This window comes from Acartia tonsa, chromosome 2 (assembly GCF_053477335.1).
Source record: "Acartia tonsa isolate MP-2025a chromosome 2, ASM5347733v1, whole genome shotgun sequence".
Taxonomy (NCBI): Eukaryota; Metazoa; Arthropoda; class Copepoda; order Calanoida; family Acartiidae; genus Acartia; species Acartia tonsa.
This window is the reverse complement of record NC_137261.1, coordinates 28,478,641-28,497,726: the sequence shown is the minus strand read 5'-3', so window position 1 is coordinate 28,497,726 and position 19,086 is coordinate 28,478,641. Positions and strand designations below refer to the sequence as shown.

The following is a 19,086-nucleotide window of genomic DNA, read 5'->3' as shown; positions in this document are numbered from 1 at the left end:
TTTAATTAGGTAAAACAAAATTTTAATTAGACTGTTTGATAAAAAAAATTTTCCTGAATAAACTTGAATATTTGAATGTAAATATAAAAAAATTACTTTTCTAATTGTTTTACTTAAAATTAAAAATTTCAAAATCATACTGTAGTTTTGCTTTATTTAAAGAAAAAAAAAAAGGAATTTTAGCTTGTATTTAGAACTCAAAATTGTAGAAATTTAAACACATTTTGGAAATATTAAAAAGATTAATAAGGGATTCATCTGGTGGCAGCTGCTGTTTCAGTAATTCTAGTTGTAGGCACTCCTGGCTGCATATGTGGTTACGGATCATCAGCTCCTGATAATTCCAATTGAATATCCAATGTATACATTTCTCCATATTTCAGGGAGAGAAGGATGTGCATGTTGTCTCAGCAGATTGGTGAACTTCTCTGCTTTTGTTTGTCGGACTCGTACCCGGAACGACTTGTTGACTCATCAGTCAGGTATAAGTGATTTCCCTTTAATTTGTATCAATAATAATTCCAAAAGCGATATATAAAAAAATTTTTTAAGTTCTAAATTGCTAATCAAAAGATAAAAAAATTTTAATTTGCTTATTCATAATATTCAAATGATTAAAATGAAAAAAATTTTCTTCTGTAATTTTACTTTTCAACAAAAAAAATCTTAATTTGCTTATTACTTTTCATAAAATTTTTTCTGAAAACTTTCTGAGGAGACCTTAACATAATTTGTAAAAATTTCTTTAATAATAAAATTTTCTATTTTTTATAAAAAGGAAAATAAACCACTACTTTTACATTTAATTTGCAATGAAAAATTAAATAAGAAATCACTTTACTATCTCTTTATCCTTGTTAGTTTTGGCTTCTTTAATTTCAGGTTTTTGTTGTTACTGGTTTCAACCCAATTTCCTATAATGTTTTAATGATTAGTTTTACAGTGGCCAGTGATCTATACACGTCTACTAGAATTTATCATTTTTACTTTCAATTTTTATAAAATTATCTTTTAAACTTTCAATAACTTTGTATGGTTATCATAAATCTTCCAAAAGTAATATCTTTTTAATACTTTTTATAAATTATAAGATTATCTTTTAAACTTTCAATAACTTTGCATGGTTATCATAAATCTTCCAAGAAAAGTAATATCTTTTAATATTTTTTATAGATATTTTCTAAAATGAACTGTAGTAACACCATTTACCTTCAGTTTACCAAACTCATGTCTGTGTTTACTGTGGCGCAGGCATTTAAATTTTTGGTTAATGAACCGGTCAGCGCCATTTCCTTCTTGTCAGGGTCTGTTGACCTATCCTTGGATACCTTAAAAGTAAACAGAATTTTATTTTAATGAATTTTTCAACTATCATTTAATTTACACTTTTAAATTAAATATCTTAAAATTTTCTTTAGGCATTTTCACGCATAATTTTCCTTTAATCATTTTATCTTTCTATTTAAATTATCGTACTAAAATTATCATTCTAATTTTTCTCCCCAGGATTATCATAAAATTATCTTATCTTTTTATTTTTTATTTAGGATAAAATACAGTACCTTGATGAGATGGATCTTCCCTCCATTAATTTCTCTGGCGCTGTACTATGGACGTCTTTAATTTTCAGCATCCTGCTGAATCTTTTCTTATTGTGTCTCACAGGTATTATCTAAAATTAATTTATATATAAGTTAGGGTGCTGTGGGATTAAACTGAATACGCCTTTGGTTTCTAGCTGGTCTAACCATAGGTCTATTTTCTTCATTTACAACTATCATTTCTATATTATCTTTTCTTTTCCTTTTTTTTTGACACAATTTAATACATTTTCTCATAATTCTTTTAAATATACTAAGAACAATATATCCTAGAATCAAATTTGCCATGTATAATGAGATTTGAATATATATATTTTCTGAAGCAAATTTTTCAAAAATTGTTTTATCTTCTGAAAAGTTATTATTAAAATCTTTATTTGTTATAAAAGATTGTTCTGTAATTACCCCGTCTTTCCTAAAAGTACATGTACTTTCACATTTATATTCCCTATTAAACAAAATAATAGTTTGACCTTTTTTAGCTTTTTTAAATTGGCATTTTTCTGTATTTTTCTTTTCTTGCTTACACGGAATATCTATAATTTCATTTAGACAATAGTTTTTATCTTCAATTATTTGTCCTTCACATATTCCCTTATTGTCTATAACATAATTTTTTGCATCTAGAATAAGACATTTTTTATCGAAGCAAAATGGCACTGGTATAACTTTATAAGCAGGAGATATTTTCTTTTTAAAACCAAAAATTGTATTGTTTGATACAACTAAGCTTTTAAAACTTCCCATAATTTTACATTCTGCAAATAATTTTTTATCTAAAACTGCTATTTCTGAATTTTTTAATTTTTCTTCTAGCTCTAAAAGATAATTTATAATTTGAATCAATGTTTCCATAATACTGTGATTTTTTCTTTCATCTTCTAATATTTCCTTTAAACCTTCTATATTAAACTGTTTTTTCTGAGATGAAAAATTATATTTACTTTTCTCAAAATTAGAGATTTTATTGAGGTAATCCTTAAAAGAAATTAATTCAATAACTTCTTCATAGATTTCAGAACTTCCCTTTTTATCATTTATTTTAATTTCACTAATGTCATCTAACATTAAGACTTTTTTAAGTTTATCTTTCATAACTGATATTTGGATACCATCGCTAGTGCATTTATTGGGAGTTGATTGGCATATATCATTATCAACACTCCTTTCGCTAATATTATCATCCCTATTAGTAAGAAAGCTATCATCTAGACTATTTAATTGATAAGATTTAAAGGTTAAATTTAGTAATTGCACCATACTTTTTATCGTTTCAACCATTGATAATATTTTAAGGCTGATGTTAATTTTAACATTACTGTCTTCACCTGTAATTGTATCCAGCTCTTCCAGCTTCCTTTTTTCTTCATCACTTAGGGTGTTGATTAATATGTTGAAGCTGCTCTGTAGTAGTTTATAAATTTCTTCAAGACTTTCATTAAATTTTTCTCCAAAATTATTTGATATATCATTCTTCATAACTGACAGTTGTTGATCTATTTTGTTGATTAGTTCATTTAATGTATTTCCAGCTTTTCCATTAGCTTCTAAATTAATTGAAACTATCATTTTGCGAATATTATTATAAAATTGCAAAATGCTTTCTTTGTTTGTGTTTTCACTATAGCTATCACTGTCATTTTCATTTTCACTTTGATTAGAATTTTCATTAGTGATACTATTATCACTGTTATCGTTGTCATTATTGTTATTGTTTTCACCATTCTGATTATCTGAATTATTTTCATTAGTGATACTATTATCACTGTTATCGTTGTCATTATTATTATTGTTTTCACCATTCTGATTATCTGAATTATTATCAAGGTTATCACCATTTTGATCATCTGAATTATTGTCAAGGTTATCACCATTTTGATCATCTGAATTATTGTCAAGGTTATCACCATTTTGATCATCTGAATTATTGTCAAGGTTATTACCATTTTGATCCTCTGAATTATTGTCAAGATTATCACCATTTTTATTATCTGAATTATTGTCAAGATTATTAGAGTTAGTATTTCCTTGGCTATTATCATTATTCTCATCCTCTTGGTTATTATCGTTTGTATTATCGTTTTCTCCATTTTCAGGTTGCTCCCCTCCATCGTTGCAATTTTCGTTTTCATTTTCTTCAGGGTAGCTTAACTGTTTTCCTAAAATATTAAGCAAATTAGTAATCTTAATACGTAATTCATTTAAAGAAGATTTATAAATATTTTTTAATTCCATTGGAGTTTTTAGCTGTGTATCTTTCATTAAGTTATAGCCAATAATTAACAATAACTCTCTCTTTTTATCATTTACTTGACACATTAAATATCTTCTAAAATTATGAAATTTAATTTTTGCTTGTGTTGTAGTCTGTGCATCAATAACCTGTTGAATCAAAATTTGGCTTTCGTCATATATATCTCTATGATCTGTTTTAATTTTATTTTGTATTTCTATAAACAGATTTTCGATTTCTTCGTCACTTAGTCCATCAATATTATCTACTGATCTTTTTGTCCTTGGAACAGTGCTTAATATATATGTCATTGCGTCTATCAAATTTGTTATATAACATGTATTATCATTCTCCACATTATCATTTGAATCAAAACCCCCAAGTTTTTGTTTGATTTCATTCCATTTGTCAAATACATTTGGTTCCCCTTTTAATATAGACAAAAAGGGATTTTTTTCCAATTGCAACTCTAAAGTTTTAAGTTCCTTTATGCCCAATATCTCTATTTTTATCTTTTCTGGCTTTCTAAAATTATCTTTTAATTTTTCGCTTACCTCAAAGTGGGATGTGCCATATATGATGGTTTCCTCTTCTCCTTTCCTAGTGTTTATAATTGTTACCAAAATTATCAGTAACCATTTTATTACTTTCATTTTGATCTGAAAGCAAAAAAAAATTATCGTAGTATTATCTTTATGTTAGAGTATTATACTTTACTTGATCTATTACACTTTATTCTTACAAATACAACAATTTTATCATTTAATATCAAGAATATTTTCGTTTTTAAGACTTTAAATTTTACTATTTTTACTTCGTTTTTTCTAATAATAAGAAAAATCTTATTTTTAAAAAATTTGAACTTACATATTCTTTTATCCAATGTTATCATATCATACTTAACAAAGTTTTAACTTTAAATAAAATTTAAATTATCTTTTGAAAAAATACGCCAAGTAAACGCTAAAGATATCTTATTTAACTATCTTTTAAAGAAAACGTTAGTTTAACTTTAAATTATCTTTGTTTAAACTCTAAATACTTTCACCAAATATTATCTTCTTATACAATTTCACAAGTAAAAAATTTTCAAATATTTTACAAGGTTATCATTTTAAAGTTTCATTTAATTTGAAACTTTAAATATATCTTTAAATAGAGAACAAGTATTATCTTTTTGAAGATTTAATCTAATTAAGTATCTTCAATATTATCTTTATCAATGTTTTAAAATTATCATAAAGCTTTACCAATACTTTATCAATATTATCTTTATATACTTTTTTAAAGATTGGACATTAAAATTATCACGAAACCTTACAATTTGATTCTTAAGTAATAATTTAAATATATCTTTAAATAGGAAACAAGTATTATCTTTTTGAAGATTTAATCTAATTAAGTATCTTCAATATTATCTTTATAAACCTTATAAATTTTTTTTTAAAAATTGGACTTTAATGTTATCATAAAACTTTACAAATACTTTATCAAAAGTTTGATTCTCAAATATAACTAGCAAATTTTAAATATTTTTACTTTAGAAAATTTTCCAATGTTTTATATTTACTAGTTTAAAACTAACTGGCAATTATGTGTTACTTTTACTATAATATATACACTTATTTACACTTGTGTGTTTTGCCTGTGACGTCATTCAATTTTTTCCTTCCTCCATTTCTTCATCCATATCATCACTTCTAATGATAAATGTTTCCATATCATTCACAATGCAGTGTACCTGACCTTCCTCCATGTTATGATCATCTTGGTCATCTTTAATTCCATTGTCCTCTCCTTCATTTTCCGTTCTATTTTCATTCCATGTTTGTTTCATTTCATAGTTAATTTTATTTTGTTCTAATTTCTCAGTTAATTGACTTACTTCTTGTTCTTTTGTTGTCATGTCAGAACGCATTTCTATCAAATGGTCTTGGCTTCGCCTGTAGTCTTCACGTAAGTCCTCCCATCTTTTTTCATTTTCCATTTTCCATTTTTTCTTTCTTTACTCTTTCCAATTCTTCAAGCGTTGCATTAAGTCTATCTGTCAAATTACCATTTTTCCAAGTTAATTCTTGGACTTCTTTCTCAAGGGAATCATTTGTGGTCATTTCTGTTGTCATTTTAGTTTGATTTTTTTGTATCTCTTGACAATGTTTGACAATATTTTCCAGCAATCCAAAGTTAGATTGGCACTTGTTATTGATGTTCTGTAGATGTCTTATCTTCTCCTTCTCAAAGTCATTTTCAACTTTTTTGTCATCTTTAGCAATTTCAGCTTTTTCTTTTTCTATTTTCTCCTGTACAATTTTGATTCTTTTTGTTTTGTCGTCTTCATATTCTTTCTCACTTTCTTCTTTTTGAAGGTTAAATTTATGTTCTTGCTCTTTCATTTCCTTCTGTGCTTTTTTACATTTAATTTCCAGCAGTATCTTTGTTTCTTGATCATCTTCTTTCAATATTTCATTTTGAAGGTTTTTTATTTTTATTTCCAAGGTTGAAATGTACTTTCGTAGCTGCTTTACATTTTCTGGCAGCTCGTAGCTTCTATTTTCAATCCTCTTGAGTTTGTTGGTCAGTTCAGTTAGATTCTTATTCTTTTGGGTTTTCTTTAACTCTTCCAATTCAAGTTCCGCTTGTGTTTTTTTATTTTTTAGAAGAGCAACTTTATTTTCATGATATTTCAATCTTAGATCACTTCTTTCAGTTGCAGGTTTGAACTCTTTCTTATCTTCCTCAGTATTATTTGTTGTACCAAATATCTTTTCATTATATTCCACTTTCCTTTGTCTAACAAATTGATCATCACAATTGTTCAACAGAATGGTCAGAGCAGTGATGAAATGACCGGCTTCCATGTACTCCACAACACACCTGGCTTGGAAGTAATACTTTTGAGTGTTTTCAAGGTTGTAAACAAAGAAGATAGGTATTTCTGGCTTGTTGGTATTCCTGGCCTTTAGATTGTTCACATATTGGTTGTATGTGTTGGTGTTTTCATTTAGATTGTTTCTACGCAGCACAGACATTACAATTGAGCTTTTGATGTGGCTCATATACTCAATTTTTATCTGTTTTCCTACATGTCTTAGGTATAAACTACGTATATTTTTAATTTCAGAATTTTTGCACATCAACAGAAAAATGTATCAAGTAGTATCAAGTAGTATCATCTTACTTCATTCAGGTATTTTAGTTGAAAGTTATCTTTACTTGTGAAATGTTTAACATTTCTCGTAACAATATCTGCGAAATGGCCTGCGGCCCGCAGCTACAAGTTTATAAAAGTGAAATGTTAGAAGAATTAACTGTGTCCACTATTGATGTTAATTTAGTCCAAGAGAATATACAAGAATTTATGTATAGTATGATGTAAGTTATCATAATAAAATTTTAAGCTAAGCATTTAGAAAATTTTGTTGATTATCATTGGAAAAATTTAAATCTAAGCGTTTAAAAAATTTTGTAGATTATCATTGGAAGACTTAATCTAAGCATTTAGAAAATTTTGTAGATTATCATTGGAAGACTTAATCTAAGCATTTAGAAAATTTTGTGGATTATCATTGGAAGACTTAAATCTAAGCATCTAGAAAATTTTGTAGATTATCATTGGAAAACTTAACCTAAGTATCTAGAAAATTTTGTGGATTATCATTGGAAAATTTAAATCTAAGCATCTAGAAAATTTTGTAGATTATCGTTTGAAAATTTAAATCTAAACATTTAGAAAATTTTGTAGATCATCATTGGAAAATTTTCCCCTTAATATAGCATTATGTAAATTATAAACTTTTACTCATACTAATCCAATTCATTATCTTAGTTTAATCAAAATTTTATCTTAAAGAATTAAAAAGAATTTTTATAAGTGATATATCTTTGTTTAGGGTCAACTACACCTTACAGCAGCCCCTCATTATCGACGACGCTCTCGCTAAGTTTTGGGAGAAGAACCCATTACTATCTCAGCACAAGATTCAGTTGGGTCTTATAAACCTACTGAATACTGATGTGAGTTATCATTCATACTAATTTATCTTATTTTCCTATCTAGTTTTAATTATCAATATTAAATATCTTTCATTAAAGTTAACTTTCATAAATTATGGTATGGCATTAATCAGCTGAAAAAATTTTGAGAAAAAGTTCAATGAGTATTTTATAATTACAGGAGATTTGAGTATTAACATTTCTTTTTTGAGCATTTAATTACAAATATCACTGAAAATTGAGAATTTTTTAATACCATAAGCGTAAGAATATTTTTAATACAATGTGTGAAATTAAATTCTGAAGAAAAATTTTCTTTCTAGGATGGAACACTTATCTCGACTTTGTGCACGCAGCTATTGGGTATAAACGTAGCTATTCTTCGCTACCTACTTGTCTGTTATTCCTTTGTTATGGTTTTGCAGGTAACTTTACATGAACCCCATATAAAATTACCCCTTTTAAAATGAATTTACCATTATTACTTTTCATTTTAAAAGTATTATTACCCTTGACTTAATAAGGGTAATCTTTTTAAAGTTACTTTTAACATATACTTCATAACTCTAAAAAGCTTCGAATTAATGTTACCGTAAACTAATTAATTCAAAGAAAATTTGCTATGGTTAATAAAGACATTTCTGAACGTTTACCATTTTAATTTGTTCTTTTGAGGGATATCTTTTATTATAGTTTACTAGATTTTACTCAATTCTCTAGTTTCCTAGCCCATAGACTTTTTTTGTTTAGGTTATCGTTCCACTAGTCTATCTGGTGACTTTCTTTAGGTGGATACACAAAATTTTGAAAGATTACTGCGACAGAAAGCGTGCTACAGAAAAAAACCCATCTACTGAAGAAGATTTTAAGTAATAATTTTTTACCTATCATATCTTTTCCTTTCTCTATCTCTCCCTTGATCCATTTTCTTCTCTGAAATTTCACATTACTTTATATTATAATTTTAATTTATTTCACATTTCAAAATAAATTAAACCAAGAATTCTTGTTTACTATAACTGAGATTATTAACTTTTCTAATTTGAGGTATGTTTGCTGTAAGAGTATTTTTAATGAACTAATGTCATACCAGCTACTTTACTTTGGGTTGACAATTTTTTGTCCAGTTCTAAAAAGATGTTTTATAAAAGAACAGTCTTGTGTTTGTTTAAAAAGATGTTCTATTTAAAAGAACCGTCTTATCTTTGTTTTCTTAAAGTTTTTTCCGTTATTTATTCTTTCAATTTTAAACAGATTTTTATATTTCTTTTGCTATTTTTTGTTAATAATCTATTTAATAATTTTTTAACAATATTCATTTCAATTTGATATATCAACTGACCGAGTGTCCCTTTTTAAAGCATAATTTATAAAAGGACAGTCTCTTTTTTCTTTTGACTTTCTAGCTTATTTTTAACTTTATTTCAACAAATTTTTTATCACCTAAGTTATCTTTTATCATATTTCATAAGCCACATTATCTTTTATGAAGAATAATTTACAAGTCTTTCATTTTTATAACCTAAGTTATTTTTTATTATATTCCATAAACCACATTATTTTTTATGAAAAATAATTTACAAGTCTTTCATTTTTATAACCTAAGTTATTTTTTATCATGTTTCATAAACCACATTATCTTACTTATAAATTTTCCTTTATAAGTGTCCCTTTAAAAAGTTAGTCTATAAAAGGACATTCTTTTATTTAATGTTTTCTTAAATAATCATTTTAATATGTCATTCCTGTTAAAATTAATAATTTAGTTGGGGGGGTGTTTTTGGTTTTATTTATTTGGTATTTATAATTTTCTATCTTTAAATTTTTCCATTATGTTGGGGGGGGGGGGGGGGGTGTTTTTTGGTTTTCGTGGTGTTATGTGTGTAACGTTTGACCTTTTATTTTTATCTTTATATCTTTTTCTAACATCTGTTTTAATTCAAAGTAAATCATTTTGCACTTTTATTTTACTAAAAGAGTGTCCCTTTCTTTAATTAGAGACCCCACTTTAATTTTACCTGACCCTATTTTATTTATAATGTATAGGACACTTCATTTCTTAAACATTTTTTCCTTCTAACCAATTTTATTGTTTTCATGAATAATTATCGGTTTTATTTCACTTTTATAAAAGCTCATTTTTAATATCATTTTAAACACAAAACCTACTCTATGGTTCTTTATGTACAATTTTTAATTTTTTAGAAGAAATGATTGTCTTTTTAATTACCACATAATTGTTTGTATATCTTTTTTAGCCATACATTTTAGGTTCAAATTTTAGACTATTTTTAGATTAGACTATTCAAATAATCAGCAAATATCTCCTATTTCAAAACTATAATTGGTAACTTTACACATTTAAAATATAATTTTTGTTTAATTAATCATTTTTATTTTTATATGACCTCAAAACTTTTTTAAATTTTTATGAATCATATATCTTTTAATTGTTTATTTTATCATTTTAATTTTTATATGACCTCAAAACTTTTCAAATTTTTATGAATCATATATTTTTTCAAGTGTTTTTATTAAACATTTTATCAACTAGCGTACATTTTTTATTTAATTACCCCTAATTACTATTAGGTCTATTTTACAGGTGTCCTTTTTTTTATGGTCTGATGATTATCATTTTAAAGCATTAACACGCAATTATACGTACGTTCAATTTCCTAATTTTTTCCACAAGTGTTCTTTTTTTCCTGTTTTAATACTTTTTAATTACCATACATTCAATTTTTTACCTTTTAATTTATTATTTTATTTATTTAATTATCATAAAAATTATCTTTTTTAGAAACTTTCATTATTTTTTCCACATATTCAGCTATTTTAATATGGAAATCGATTTTATTTTTCACTTGAAATTTAAATGGCTTGTTATAGTGTTTCATCCAAAGCTTCTAAATAGGGTTCTTCTTGAATATCCGCCAGATTATCTTTTTCATCTATTTGTTTAAAAATTTCTTCATCTGATTCACTTTCTATATTGTCAAATTTTTCTTCTGTTTCTTTAATTTTTGCTTTTATTCTTGATCTTTTTGATTCCATATTAGGTATGTCAAAAATAGTGCTTAAATTACTTAAATTAATGCCTCCAAACATCTCAGCGATATAATTTGGAAGGTTTAATTCTGCAATTTTTTCAAAATTAATTAACTTTACATCCGCTATATGCCTAGTTATAATTTGATTACTTACTGTTGATTCTAAAAGTAAAACATATTTCTTTGTTTTTATAACTTTATACAGAATAGTTCCAAAAATTGGTCTATATTTTGCACCATAACCACTGTCATTTAACCTAATAATGACATAGTCATTTATTTTAAATTTGTGGTCAAATCTATTCTTGTTTTTCTTTAATATTATCTTCTGTTTTTCTTTAATAATTCTATTTCTACATTCTTTTACCATATTTAAAAATTCTTTATGGTAACTTTTTAATTTTTCTTCTAGTTCAGAATTTACTTTAAGTTTATAATCAAACAAATATTCGCCTGGCTGTCTTATATTACCATCCAAGTTTTTTACTGATAAAAACATAATGTTGTATGGGGTTAACTTACTGTTTCCATAAGGTGTATGATTCAGCATATATGCTATTATAGAGATAATATGATGGACGTCCAAGTATTTTTTATTTTCTCTAATTACCCGTAAAAGATAGTTAATTCTTTTCACCGCTATCTCCACAAAGCCCCTAACTTTAGATTTTAAAGCAGAGCTCTCCACCATTTTTATATTTAAATTTGATAAATATGTCTTTATTAGTTTAGATTTAAATAGCTGGGCATTATCACTTACTAAATACATAGGTAAATCATAAGTACAGAAATGATTTGTGAGACAATTTCTTATAGCATAATCTTTCTTTTCATTCAATACATATAATGAAATATAATTACTGTACACGCATTTAATTACTAAAATTGCGCTGGGTAATTTTGTTTTCTTTTTTAAATGGCTTTCCATTGTTGGAAACTCCAACAAATCCATATAGATAGTTTCATTAGGACGTTTACTGTTAATAAAAGATGTTGACCCCTCTTTATATTTATGCACTAATTGTTTGTTTGTTAAACAACCCATACAAGAATTTGTCAAATTTTCACATATCATATTAGCATATTTCTTATTATTTACATAATAATTATCAAATATGTAATTTTTTAATTTCTTTTTACCAATATGACCTAAGGAATAATGAAATAGGCATATAAAAGGTAAAATTAGTTTTGTTGGTAACAAAATTTTCTTATCTATGAATTTTAACTCCATAGGATTTTGATTAGGACAATTTTTCTCTTGTAACTGTAGATTTACAAAGTCTTTGGTGTTCATAATGTTATTTAATTTATTAATAATATGTCTTCCTGGATCCGGCAATTTTAAAGCTTCTTGAATGTTTTTTATTACTTCTTTTGCTGGATAAATATCTTTTTTCCTTATCATTCGCTTTAAAGGTTTATCATAAGATTTTTCTTTTATCCTAGAATTTTGTTCCAATGATACTATTTCTAACATTTCATCTTTATACACTGGTTTAAATGTTTCATTAAATCCAGTATTTTCATTTTCCCCAGTTAATCTTGAAAAAATGTCAGCAAGATTTTCTTTATCTGTACAATGAATAAAATAAATGTTATCGTTGCTGTACCAAGATGTGATTCTTGAGCTCAAGTTATCTAATTTTGTAGTTTTCTTTATAAGTTTACTATTATTTAAGACTGCGGTAATTACATTACTGTCTATCAGAATATAAGTGGGTCTGTTAATAATATATGGTTCAAAATGCATTAAACACAAATATAATGCCCACATTTCTAGAAAAGCAATTCCTAGCTTTTCAGTACCTTTTGGTACTGCTTTGGAAAAATACCCCAAAATTTTTATAAGCTTTTTGTTTTGTTCGTAGGTGTTTTCTTTTATTATTTTTAAGAAGTACATTTTTAATTCAATTTTTTTCATAAGATCTGGAGAAAAATTTATTGTAGTTATTTTGAACCGTTCTGATTTAATTACTTTCATACCATAGTATAAGTTTTCTTCACAATTATACATTATTAATATTTCAGAAAGCTGGGAACCCACATTGAGACCAAGGTTATGGGTGTTGTTAAACATATGGATTCGGACATCCAGGAGATTCGCAAAACCTGCCAAGAGGTATGTAAATTCATCTAATTTTTCTTCCATGTATTTTTTATCTATCTCTGTGTATGACTTACAAAATAAATTATCTTCAAGCCGTTTTAATGCCATTTTTTCAGTTTCATTTTCCCGTATTGGAAAAAACCCTTCAAAATCTGTCAATTGACAGTAAATAAAAGCTAGATTCATAAAAGCTTGTATATCATTTGTAATTTGTGTTTTGTAGTTTAAAATTTTTGCTGTTTCAAATAAAGTTTCCACAAAATTATCTTTACATGTTAGTATTTGGAGATCTTCCCCTTCTTTTAAAAATTTCTTTTTATTTTCTGGTGTGAACTCAAAACTTTTTATTTTGTGTACTAAATCTTTACAGGCTTCATTCATATTTAAATTTAATAACACCCCTCCTGTAGAATAGAAACTACTATCACTAAACAAAATATTTACACTATTAGATTCTACAGTGTCTATTGATTGAATTTCTGTGTTAAGCTTTTCTTTAATTATATCAAAGTTTTTCTTTAATTCATCATCAAAGGTAAATGGTGACAGTTTTTTGTATAATTTATTTAATGCTTCATGTATTTTTAGACTAAATATATTTCTATAATAGTTCAATTTTCCCAAAAACACTTGTAGTTTCTTTAATGAGTCAGGATATGTCATTTCTGTAATAGTTTTTATCTTTTTATCAGGTATACAAAATTTTCTGTTTTTAATTTTATATCCAAGCAGCTCTATTTCACCGTTGTCAATATCAATACAAGTATTAGCCTTTTCTGGGGACACCTTTACTCCAATTTTCTTTAATCTCTTGAGAACATTTTTTACTTTACAGACATGATCCTCTAAATTACCATCTGAGAAAATTATAATATCGTCTATAAAGACAATTATGTCTTTTATGTAGCTAAATTTTCCATTTTCATCTAAATGTAAATATTTTAAAAAGGTTTGCACAATAAAAGCAGGAACACAATTTAACCCAGTTATAGCTGTATTAAATCTATATACTCCCTGGGGAAGTATAACATTAAATAGCCCCGTTTCTTTCGCCCTCTCTGAAAGGGGGATACTATAGTAGCATTTTTTCAAATCAAAAGATGACACATATTTAGATTTTGTTATCATTTTATTTAATAATTGTTTATAATCTGGTAGCGTAGCAGCTTTAGATTGCTTGATACTTAAATTTGCATTTCTCATATCTGCTATTATCCTTGGTAAACCAGTACCATCATTTCTAGTTTTTACAGTAAATATAGGTGCTCCAAAACTTTGATGTGGTGGCGCCACTTCAACTAAATTATTTTTTAATAATAAGTTAAAAAAATTTGTTACATGGTTTTGGTCTTCCGGTGTCAAATTGTATGGTTTAGTATTTTTTACCATCTCAGCTTTTGTTTCTACATCTAATTTAGGTATACTATCTGATAATCTCCCACAATCGAATGTATGTCTTGAATAAATTGATTCATTATACAAATATTCTGCTATTTGATAATTACCATCAGCATTTCCAGTTTTCATTAAAGCTGCTATTTCTTCAACCGTTAAATTCTTTATTTCTAATAATTTTGTTATGTCCACACCACTAGAGTGGTCAACTTTTTCTTTAAAAGCCTCTATAAATTCATTTTTACTATTAGAGTGGCTCATTTCATCTTTATCTATATCTTTTTTATCTTTAACTATCTTTTCTTTCATTGATTTTACAATTTTCTTTATTTTAGACCATGAAGTTTGTTGTAATGGAGAGTCAAAATCAGGAGAATCGTCACCGATATGGTCCTTCGCACTCTCAGGATGATCCAGATTCTGCATTAAAAAGGCCCCTGTTAAGCCACACTGCACAGGTATATTTAATCTATTTTTTACTCTACATATAATTTTATCTTCTACTATTTTATCTTTTTCTATATGCACAGGCAAGTTTACATTATTTTTAATTACATAATCTTTCATTGGTTCACCATTTATAATTTTTCCCACAAGATATTTTTCTTCTCTAGGTTTAAACTGTAATTTTTGTCCAAAAAATAAGCTGGGTGTTCCTTTCATTGAAAATTCTAATTTTACAGTTTTATTTTCTTTATCGTATTGTAGTAGACCTCCAACTTTTTTGAAAAATTGTCTTCCCAGTATAAAAAAGTCATCAATATTATCTGATATTCGAATTGTTAAATTAATATTTCCATAACCTGGTAAGTTAAATGGTATTTTATATACTCCTATTACATTTATTGGATTATTATTTTCTATTCCAGTCAAAGAAATGTTATTTGGACCAGTGTAATATTTTTCATAGTCAGGGATATAACTCTGAATAAAATCTTTGGAAACAATGTTATGTTCGCTACCTGTATCTAGCTCAAATATTATCTTGGTATCTTCATAAAATATTGGGAAACAGAATTCTTTTGTTTTATCTATTTTTATTAATTTTGTTTTAAATTTCACTTTATTCATTGAATATTTCCGTTTATCTTTTTTATTCTTATGATATCTTATCTTTTTGTACTTTATTTTCTTTTTCATGGTTTTATAATTATTTCTTTTATTTTTCAACCAATTCCATATTAATAGTATCCAATTTATACTCTTTTTGGTACAGATATATGAAATCCAAAAGGTTCCTAGATTTAATACAATATCTATCCTTTTTTCCATGGTACTTATCATAAATACCGCTATCATAATTATCCACATAATTATACTTGGGCTTTCAATATTTTCAACAAATTTTTTAAGTTTTTTCATAATTTCCATTTCTTTTAAATAATTTATAGTATTTTCTGACTTAATTTTGATATCTTGAACCCATTTATACCTCTTGGTTTTATTTATAATGGTTTTTCCCCATTGTTTTAATTTATTATCCTTAAATACTTTATTTTGTAATTCAGGTCTACTCGGAATATGAAGGTTTAACTCCCAAGTAATCCAACTATTGGCTGGAAAAATTTCCTTCTCCTTCAAATTACACGTATCTGTTTTTAATTCATCTATTTTTTTCATTATTTCTACATCTTTTACAGAGAAAGTAATGTTACTATAACTCTTTAATTTTCTTTTTATTGAATTCATATCTTTTTCTAAATATTTCCTTATTTGAATAATGAAAGTATCTTTAATTTTATTAGTTTTATTTAGCTTTATATAGAAAACATTATGGTTTATATACCAATTTTTTGATGGTTTAATTATCTTATATTCTTTTTTAACAATTTTCGCTTCTATGCTTTTTGACACATTGCTACTTGTTATTTTATTTTTATGCATTGTTACATAATTTCTAACAACATTGTACTTTTTATTTATTTGAATAATTTCTTTGCTACAAATATTCATATTAAATTTTTCATTGTTTGATTTTGAACATTTATGATTAAAATATACATTTGAATCTATTTTTCTTTTTCTATTTATTAAATTGATACAGGATACTTTATTATTATCTTTCTTGATTATACTTTCATCGCAAACAGGTTCTATTTTTATCCATTTTATTTTTTCCATTGGATAATCATTTATTTTATTCAACACTAATGGATGGTTTTGTCCTTGTTTATCATTTTTAATTTTTATTAAGTTTAAATATTCTAAAGATTTGAATTTATTTTCATAATTTTTACATTGATAACACCTGTACTTTAAATTAAAAAGGTTCAAATACCCTATTAATTTACTTAAACACTTGTGCATCATTTCATTTTTTATCATATTAATATATAATTCATAATTAGCATAATTTTGGCCTAATTTTTTATAATTTTCGTCATTTACTTTTCCAACTATAAGTTTTTCTGAAAAACAACCATTTTTTAGCTCTAATTTATTTATTTTTATCATTAATTAATTTTTCAACTTTTTTATACCATTTTTCATTGAATTTATCTTTTATTGGTTGTTTTTTATTTTCTCTAAAAAATTAACCTTTAGGCATTCTTCTGGGGTATGGTGGTATTCATATTTTTCTGCCGCTTCACACCTTTCACATGGTTTAGGAACCAATAGTTTCTTAAATATTTTGGAGTTACTATCCTTATGTTGGCCCTTACATTTAAGACAATTTCTAATTTTTAGTTTTTGCTGATTTTTTTGTCTTTTATTTTCATCTGGATTAAATATACACTCATCTTGAGTATGATAGTTTTTCTTACATATTTTACATTTTTTAAATGGCCTAGGCTCATTTTTTACTTTTAAAACGTTGGAATCTTCATCTTCTTCATCACTACTTGCAGTAAGATACTCCTCCTCCATTTCATAATTTATTTCCGTAGTATTATCATCCTCTAACTCATTCTCTTCTATCCTTTTTATTGGAACTTTCTTTGTCATTGTAGTTTTATTAACAAATCTGAGATATTTGTTTATTTGGTCCCTATTAAGCAATATGAAATCATGGAGTGTTTCACTATTAAGATTTCTACCTAATTTAGCTTCTTCTATTCTCAAAATAGATAATAATTGAGTTGGTAGATATTTCATCATTTGAGAATGTATTCTTCTTTCTTTCTCACTAGCAGACATAACATTAGGAGGTAAATTATTTATTTTTCTTCTATACTCATCATAAATATCCTCTATGTTTCTTTTGGATGTTTTAAATGTTTCAAGCATATAATCAATGTTATGGTTTGCTATACGTCCGTTGTTAACAATGTCACTGACAATGTTAAGATAATCTTTGGTAGTCAATTTTGCTGGGTTTATATTTTTGCATTCAATTCTATCTTTAGTATCCCTGGGGAGAGAATTGTGGAAAACCGCATTGAATTCGAATTGTGAAAAGCTATCAAAGTCGAATTCACAGAACTGGTCGATGTAATCGATCAGTCCTACATTTTTCAGTGAGAGGAGTTGATTTTTTATAATTTTTAATTTATCACTAACTTTCTCAACATTGTAATATCTTAGACTTGTATCTATAAATTTGGGTGTGAAATCATCACAATTATAATACTTTGATGAATTATATTTATTTTCCAATGTTTGTATTTTACCAATTTTTGATAATTGTTTAATAACATTTTGTTTCATTTTTTGTTTTTCTGCTTGATTTGATACTAAGTATTCCTCTAATAGTTCTACAGCCTCTGCTGCATGGGTCAGCGAGAGTCCCGCAGGGCTAGAATCCCTGTTTTCCGCAGATCTATATACTGTTTTAGCTTCGAATTTTTCACCTCTAGCTGGTTTTCGTTTTAAATATTTTATTTCCATATTTAGATTATCAATTTTCTTTTGCAAATCATCCATATACTTTTTATTTAAATAAGAATCTCTATTTTCTTGAAAATTATCTTTTCTGGATTGTCTAGAATTTCTTTCATTTCTTTCAAAATATCTTTCATTTTTTGGATATCTTTGTTCTTGTCTATAATTAAAACCTCTAAATTCACCCCACTGATTTTGATGTTGATTATTATCATGATCATTTGTGTTAAAATTTTCTCTATCAAAATTAAATTGATTAGAATTATCTTTATGTTGATTAAAATTTCTTCTTTCAAAGTTCATTTCTCTATCCCTTTCATCCCTGAGATTTCCAAGTGAAATATCATCAGTAAGTTCTGTAAAATTTGTCACATAACTTTCTGCTTCTCTGTTGCGCAATAAATCCATTGTTTCTGTATTGAAATCTACATGGTTTTCACGTACACCCTTGTAATCTTCTCCATTTGAATTTTCCAAGTTATCTTTATACTTTTGTAGTCTTTCTAAATATTTTTCCTTATTTTTAATAAACCAATTACTAAACTTTCTTCGTCTGGCACCAGCAAAGTAAGGATTATTTTGTTGTTCTGTGTCCGACATCTTTTATTTTCTTTACCTTTATGTTTTAAGGAAAATGTTTTTTACAGTGTATTATAAAATAAAATTTGGTTACCGTTGAAAGTTTTTATTTTGATTAATACCTTTTTTTTATTTTTAGCTTACCAAATTATAATTCAGGAACAATTTTCTTGGCGGAGACTATCTTTATTTTAGATTTTGATGAAATCTGAACAGAAACAATGTTTTGATGACTTTCCAGATAAATCAGGTAGAGTTATTTTTCTAAATTATCTTTACCAATTTTTAGATCAACAAGTA

At 26.1% G+C, this 19,086-nt stretch overlaps 1 long non-coding RNA gene across 1 annotated transcript; it reads left to right on the top strand.

Moving 5' to 3' along the window:
• Positions 1–224: 224 nt before the first annotated feature.
• Positions 225–1,788, top strand: LOC145312771 (uncharacterized). The gene is made up of 2 exons (XR_013877113.1): positions 225–482; positions 1,548–1,788. It is a non-coding gene; the product is annotated as an uncharacterized LOC145312771 (long non-coding RNA).
• Positions 1,789–19,086: the final 17,298 nt, after the last annotated feature.